At 47.5% G+C, this 6,443-nt stretch overlaps 1 protein-coding gene across 1 annotated transcript in view; it reads left to right on the top strand.

Moving 5' to 3' along the window:
* Positions 1-380: 380 nt before the first annotated feature.
* ANKFN1 (ankyrin repeat and fibronectin type III domain containing 1) overlaps positions 381-6,443 on the top strand; it is a 252,981-nt gene continuing 246,918 nt past the window's right edge. Inside the window, exon 1 of the mRNA XM_030888203.2 lies at positions 381-418. The gene's annotated coding sequence lies outside the window, so the exon portion shown is untranslated. The remainder of the gene's footprint in view (positions 419-6,443) is intronic.

The following is a 6,443-nucleotide window of genomic DNA, read 5'->3' as shown; positions in this document are numbered from 1 at the left end:
GGAACAAGAGATTGGTGGGAGTCTAGCCAATGGGCTAGGCAGTCTTGGGTCCACATGCTCCCTCTCCTAGGCTCGGACCTGGAAGCCTGGGGCTCCAAGTGAGTTTTAAGGGATCTCAAAATTCTAGAAGATGGCAGGGGCAGGGAGCTGAGCATGTAATGACACCCGGCAGTTGCCTTTAAATGGTTTCTTTCTTGGCTACAGATCCAGGTACCTCCTCGGAACTGAAGAGTTTTCCAATGAATAGTTTTACATCTCAAGGCTTCCCATTGTTTCAGTCCCTGACCATCCCCCAGGAAGCAATGCAACGCCTGCTCATGTTGAATTCGTTACTGGACCATTTTTCTGAACCCGCTTTCTCTCTCTCTTTGTTTCAGAGGCTACTCTTTAAAGACAGGCATTTCACTTGCAGTAAAATGTAAGTATATTCCCTCCTTGAAAGAATATCTGCTGCTCAGCCGCCGTATCCCGCCCCCCACCACCAACCTCCTCATCTTTAAGACTCCCCTTCTCACACTGCTGTCTGTTGAAAGTTGGGCTCTACAAATACAGCCCCGGTTTGAATCTAACATTTCACACTATTCATTTGTGTAACAGCATGGGGCATGTCATAAGTCATTGCAGAAGCAGATTGAACCTGATTATGGCTGCAACTAGATTGCATCCACAATGCTAGGGGGTGGGGGGAAGAAAGCAAAGAGGCAAAAATTGGGCAGTATTCATTTAGCCATTATAACCGTGAAGCACCTAACATGTCATTACTCAGGTTCTTTCAGATGGCTGGCATCTTTGTTATTCTCTGTCCCGTTGCTCTTCGTCCTGTGCTCACAGACTGTTTCTTATTTACCAGCATGCTGATTACCTTCATCATCCCTGCCTTTGTGCACTGCGCCATGGCCACTCTGGAAGCCAGGGTTCTTTTCGAGCGCGGATCCCCTGTGTCTTATATTTCTTTATTCTTGGTATTCCCAGTATGGGGTGGTGCGCAGACCCAGGCTGCAAGACCCCTCTCTGTCTAAGAGACCAAATCTAATCACAGTAGGCCCAGATGGAGAGTTCTGAATATCTCAGAACTTTGCTTTTTGGAATGAGAATGTGGATGGCTGTCTTTTCTTTCTTTCCTCCGCCTTCTTCTTCTTCTTTTTCAACAAAATGAAATTGACAAAGAGACTAACAAAAATGTGAAAGCTCTGTTTCTAGAATAACTTGATGACACGCAGGTTCAAAAAGCCGAGGACAGATGTAGAGTCAATCGACGGACTCTAGATGTTCCAGGGTAGCTCAAATGGTAGTAAGTTACTTGTCACTCCCAAATAATTAGCAAGAGGTGGCCGGCTGGCCCAGGTAAACCCAGGGATAGCTATGAAAACAACCCAACAAACAAACCCAAACCAGTTGTATGGACTCAGTCCCCACTTGCAGTGGTTCCCTGCTTGTCTGTGTCAGTGGAGCTGTGTCCCAGAGGGCTTTCAGTGGAGGTGGTCCTTCAGAGGGAGAGTCCCAGGTATTTGTGGATAGACCTGAAGCACCAGCCTTTTATTCAGTGGTTCAGCCCTGAACCATTTGCCCCACACTTTCAGATCTGGGTCCACAGAGAACTCCCAGTGGGCAATGAGTCTCTGAAGAAGCACTTAATTCGGTACCCTTCACCCCATTAGAGCCCAGAGGTCTCACTTGAATTACACAGGTTTTAATCCATTTGCTTTTGAACCATGCAGTCCTTGAGAAAAATAGAAAAACTAGGTTATTGATTTCCCTGGCTGGGCTTTGTCTCTCTGCTGTCTGCCCTCTAGAAGAAATGGATCCACCTGCTGTCTACTAAATATTCAGACATCAGCACAAACAACATTCACCTTCTAACCCTCCACATGCCATCTCAAAACGCTGGGTAACCTCTGAATTTTAAAAAATGTAAATCTCTGTGTTATATTGCTGTTGGTCTTTCTAGCATTATCAAGACTCTGTGCTACGATGAGTGTTTTAAGCTTCTTCTAGCCATAAAGTCAGGTTCGATTTCATAAGCAGACCCCCTTTTGCGGTGCTGCCAGCAGTCTTTGATGGCCACAGTGCTCACTTGTCAGGGCTCGCTTGCTTCTGAGAATGGAGCTGGTGTTGGCTCTGTTCTCCACCCGTGGAAGCTCTCTGCTTTGAAATCACTTCGAGTTAAAATATTAAAGGGAATTTGGTATATGTGTGCCTGTGGTGAAAATTAGGTGAGGGGAAACTCTTAAGGCAACATTTAAAATCATTCTATACAAACATCATGTTCAAATATATAAGATTATGCAAATATATAAACACCTAATGGCCTAGCCCCCCAGGATCGCTTTATCAGAATTTCAGTTGGAAGCCCCCATTACCTTTCAGACAGAAAAAGAAAAAAGTGCTAGACATCTCTCCTTGCTGTTAGCTGTATCTGGGCTGGTCCAAGGTGCATGGTCACCCTGCGCACAGTGGGGTGAAATGCCTCTTGGTCCTGCACTGCTGCTGGGCTCAGTTGCTGATTGGACTGTTGTGGTCCATGCATTTTTCCATTGACTGACTTTCCCAATTGGTACTCCGGGCCTTCCTTCCTACTCCACGCCCCTGTAGAAGCTCTACCGGAACTAGTTCAGCATGATCACAGTGCATAATCCTCCACTGAGGTCCCAGAGGTCCCTTGGCCAAGAGTTGAGTGCAGGTGAGAACTCTGCCATGGAAGTCGGGTCGATTTGTGATTTTTTTTTTCACATTTTATCTCAAAGACATACACTGTCCTGGGTGACCGATTATTCTAGTAAATAGTCTGAGGAATAACTTGTATCAGCATTGTACAGCATCCAGACCATGTGATCTACTCGCAACACATCTTCCCATGGCATCATCTCTGATGAACAGATGGAAGTAGACCTGAGCTATGGACTCCCAAAAATGCACGCATGTCCCCAGACAATTGTGTCTTGGCCTTATTTTGGCAGCCACACATGGCCAACCCCTCTGGGGTTGACATGAAGTCAAAATGATTATCTGGCCAATAGAAATGTGAAGTGTCTTCATTAGCACCATTCAGTTAAGAACCCTTGACCTTAAAGGACTTGAAAACAGGATTGTGATCTATATCATCCCAACTCCACTCGCTGAGAGCAACCTGAGTGGTATCAGGAAACTATGGCTGCTAGAGACATAGGACTGGGAGATGAAGGAGTAAAAGTCGGATGGCCCAGGTTTGTGCCTCAGATACCAAGCCCTGAGAAGTGGTCTGACTCAGAGTATCCGTCAGCTTCCTGCTGTTGATAGTTGCTGCCATGGGGGAAGTCTCTCTCTGTCGATGTTGTGGGAAGGTCCTCTCCTCTTTGAAGCTCCTTGGTGGTCTTGGCACCTATCGTCCCCATCTGCTTGCTTCTGTGTCCAATCGGTTCCCTTTAGACATTCAAACAAGCAGTAACTGAGAGGATCACATTCACGTAACAAAGAAAACCGCATTTCCCATTATGCAGGTTAGAATTCATGGCATATATTTTAGCAGGACAAAAATGAATCGACAACAGTGCCTATGACCAGGGTACGTCAAAAGTACTGCACTGGGGTCCCAGTTCTTGCCGGCACAGGTTTATTCCAAGCAACCTGTGTTTCAACGTTGTCTCTGCAGTTGGTGAGCGGCTGCAGACACACTTTCTCAGTGATGCACCTGTGTTAGCCAGGTCCTGATGCCTTACGAAAGAGGGGCCACCTAAGACCATGGCTTCCTAGGGGATCTGCTGGGCCAGGGAAATTCAAGGCAGAGAGAACTGCTCAGAAGATCGCGATAACTGATTTTGGAAATTCCCAAGGGGCCATCTTGGTAGATTTTCTCAAAATGTACAGGGCCATCACAGGGGCTTCAAGCGGAGAAGTTTTATGAGAATGATAAATACATGGGTTAGGCAAAGACCAGAAAAGTTGCACCAAGGATTTCCTCCCCCGCCCCTCCACCCCATGACAATGCACCTGCTCCTTCTCCGATGGTATCAAGAACTGCCCTGTGAGAGTCCCACTGCCCCTTCAGACTTGGTTTTGTTCTCCTAAGTCAAAGAACATGTTGAAGGGGCATGATTTGAGTCCCTCGAGGGTGCCCAAACTGCCACAGAGCATGAATTCTTGGGGGAAGATTTACAAACCAAACCCACTGACAGTGAATTCACTGAAACTGATCAGTGCGCCTATAGGATGGAGCGGAACTGCCCCTTTGGTTTTCTGAGACTTTAAGTCTTTGAGGGAGTCAACACCCTCATGTTCCTCCTAAGGAACAACTGGTTGCTTTGAACCACTGACCTTGGGGTTGGCACCTCCCTGCAGAACCCACCATGCCACCAATAAGAGTGTAAAGAGACGGAAATACCTCCTGCAGAAGCCAATAGACCTAGGTGGATGCTAAGTCAGGAAACAATGGCAGCATATGCTGACAATTTTATTTAACAAAGTAGCCTATGATTTTAGTATCCATACTTTTTCACTTTCCCTGGCATATGAAAAAGCAAACTGGTATTTGCTTGATTAATTTAGTGGGCTAAGTGCTAACGGCAAGATCGGTGGTTCAAACCCACTAGCTGCCCTGTGATAGATGAAGCTGTCTGCTTCTGAAAAGATTTACAGTCTGAGAAACCCAACGGGGGTGGGATGGGGTGGGGTGGGGCGCGGGGGGATTCTATTCTGTCCTGGAGAGTCACTATGAGCTGGCGTCTACCTGATGACAGTTGAGTCACATCTAAACAGTGCTGTGATCACCACGGAAGAAAAGAACTCAGGACGTGCTTTACAATCTAAAAATGCTGCCGCAGCCATAAGGCATTGAGAAGTGATTAGACTATCTAATCTCCCTGCTCCCTTGGGGGCAGATGTTGGGCCTTAAAATATATAGGACAGAAGGAAACAGACTCCTGTCAGGTTCAATCAGACCCCCAGAAGGCTTTGCCCCCACATGTGTTTACTTCCTTTTCCATAACCCTACTCTGTAGGACCCCTGCCTCCGGTGGAAGGGCCTGGTCATCTGGGTGGTGTGGAGGAGAAAGTTGCCCAACAACCTGAATTATCCAGAGGCTAGAAAATGCACAATTGCTTTTTAAGAGGCATGGTAATATTGTGTGTTCCTTTCAATTGTTGGTGTTCTATTTTTTTGGCAGTGACGACTTTCTGCAATTTGTGGTTTGTAATTTCTCTTTACCCAGACAACACCCTGGCTCCCATTCAATGCCCCATTGGTAATGGGGGCCCTGGGGTTGGGGTTGAAGAGAGAGCTTCCCTGGGGCTCTGGCCTCTCCTGAGAAAGAAGGAAATGTTAATGAAATAAGTCAGAAAGAATGAGAGGCTAAAAGGAGCTGTGGGTGAGCGGGGAAGAAACCACTGTTGATAAATGACCTTATGTGGCTGGGGTTTTGTCTGAGGTAGTTGGCGGCCAGGCTTCTGTAGGGTGACAGGCTGCTCCCCTTAAAGGCCTGGCCCTGCACTGAGCTCTCTCGGTTTACAGTCTCAGGCTCCCTGCTTCTTTCTTCTTAGATCAGAGGAGCCCCAGTAGTTTTTTCTACTGGCTCCCTCCAACCCTCTCCTGGCCGTAGCACGGTTGTCTTTACATCCTGGACCTCCATGTGTCCACTTGCCAATCGCATCCACTGGGTTTGAGCCAATGACCTCAAGATCATGGACCAGACTTGCCCTTGCCCTCCCTTCCCCATGGCTGCCCTGCCCCATGCTGGGGGAGGTCTGGCCCTGGCTGCAGGCCGGGCAGGGAGGGGCATTCATTGAGGTGAAGGCTGGTTGGTTCTCTGGCTATTCATCACCCCTGGAAAAAGTCTTACGGAGTTTTGTTTGCCTTTGGATGGCTGCTGGCACTGTGTGGAAGGATTTAGGGTTGCGTCCCTCATAAGCCCATATTCCTTCTCTGGTCACTACTTTATATCAAAACAGCCCTGTGGCCTTGCCAGAGTGGAACTGGGCTTAAATCCACAGTTCACAAGCTTCCTAGAAACAGAGCCAATGAATTTCACAGGCCCTGGTTTCTTCGCTCAGCACTGGCTCCCTGTCACTGCTTCCTGGGCCGTTGCTATCGGACTGAGTGTTGCTTCTGAGACTTGGGCAACTCCTGTTACAGAGAACAAGGGTGCCCCGTTGGTTCTCCCTGGCTGTCATCCTGAGAGAAGCAGAATGCCAAGTTTTTCTGCCTGGGTTCGAACCATCAACCTTTAGGTTAGTGGTTGAGTGCACACCATGGCCCCACCCAGGTACTTTAAGGAGAATACAAGGCAGCCTATAAACACAATCACTAGTGCCTTGTTTCTGTCTCGAAGTCATGGGTCATGGGGTTTTAATTTTCGTTTTGCAAGATATCTTCAACACGTCCTGTTTTGATAGCAAAACAAAACCCACTGGCCTCCATCCCCATAGGACAGAATAGGACAGGAATTCTAAGGCTGTAAATCAACACAATGCAA

Source organism: Echinops telfairi, unplaced genomic scaffold (assembly GCF_000313985.2).
Source record: "Echinops telfairi isolate 266 unplaced genomic scaffold, ASM31398v2 ScPeMD7_7458;HRSCAF=8496, whole genome shotgun sequence".
In the NCBI taxonomy this organism is placed as follows: Eukaryota; Metazoa; Chordata; class Mammalia; order Afrosoricida; family Tenrecidae; genus Echinops; species Echinops telfairi.
The sequence above is the reverse complement of the archived record's forward strand: the minus strand, read 5'-3'. Positions and strand labels throughout refer to the sequence as shown.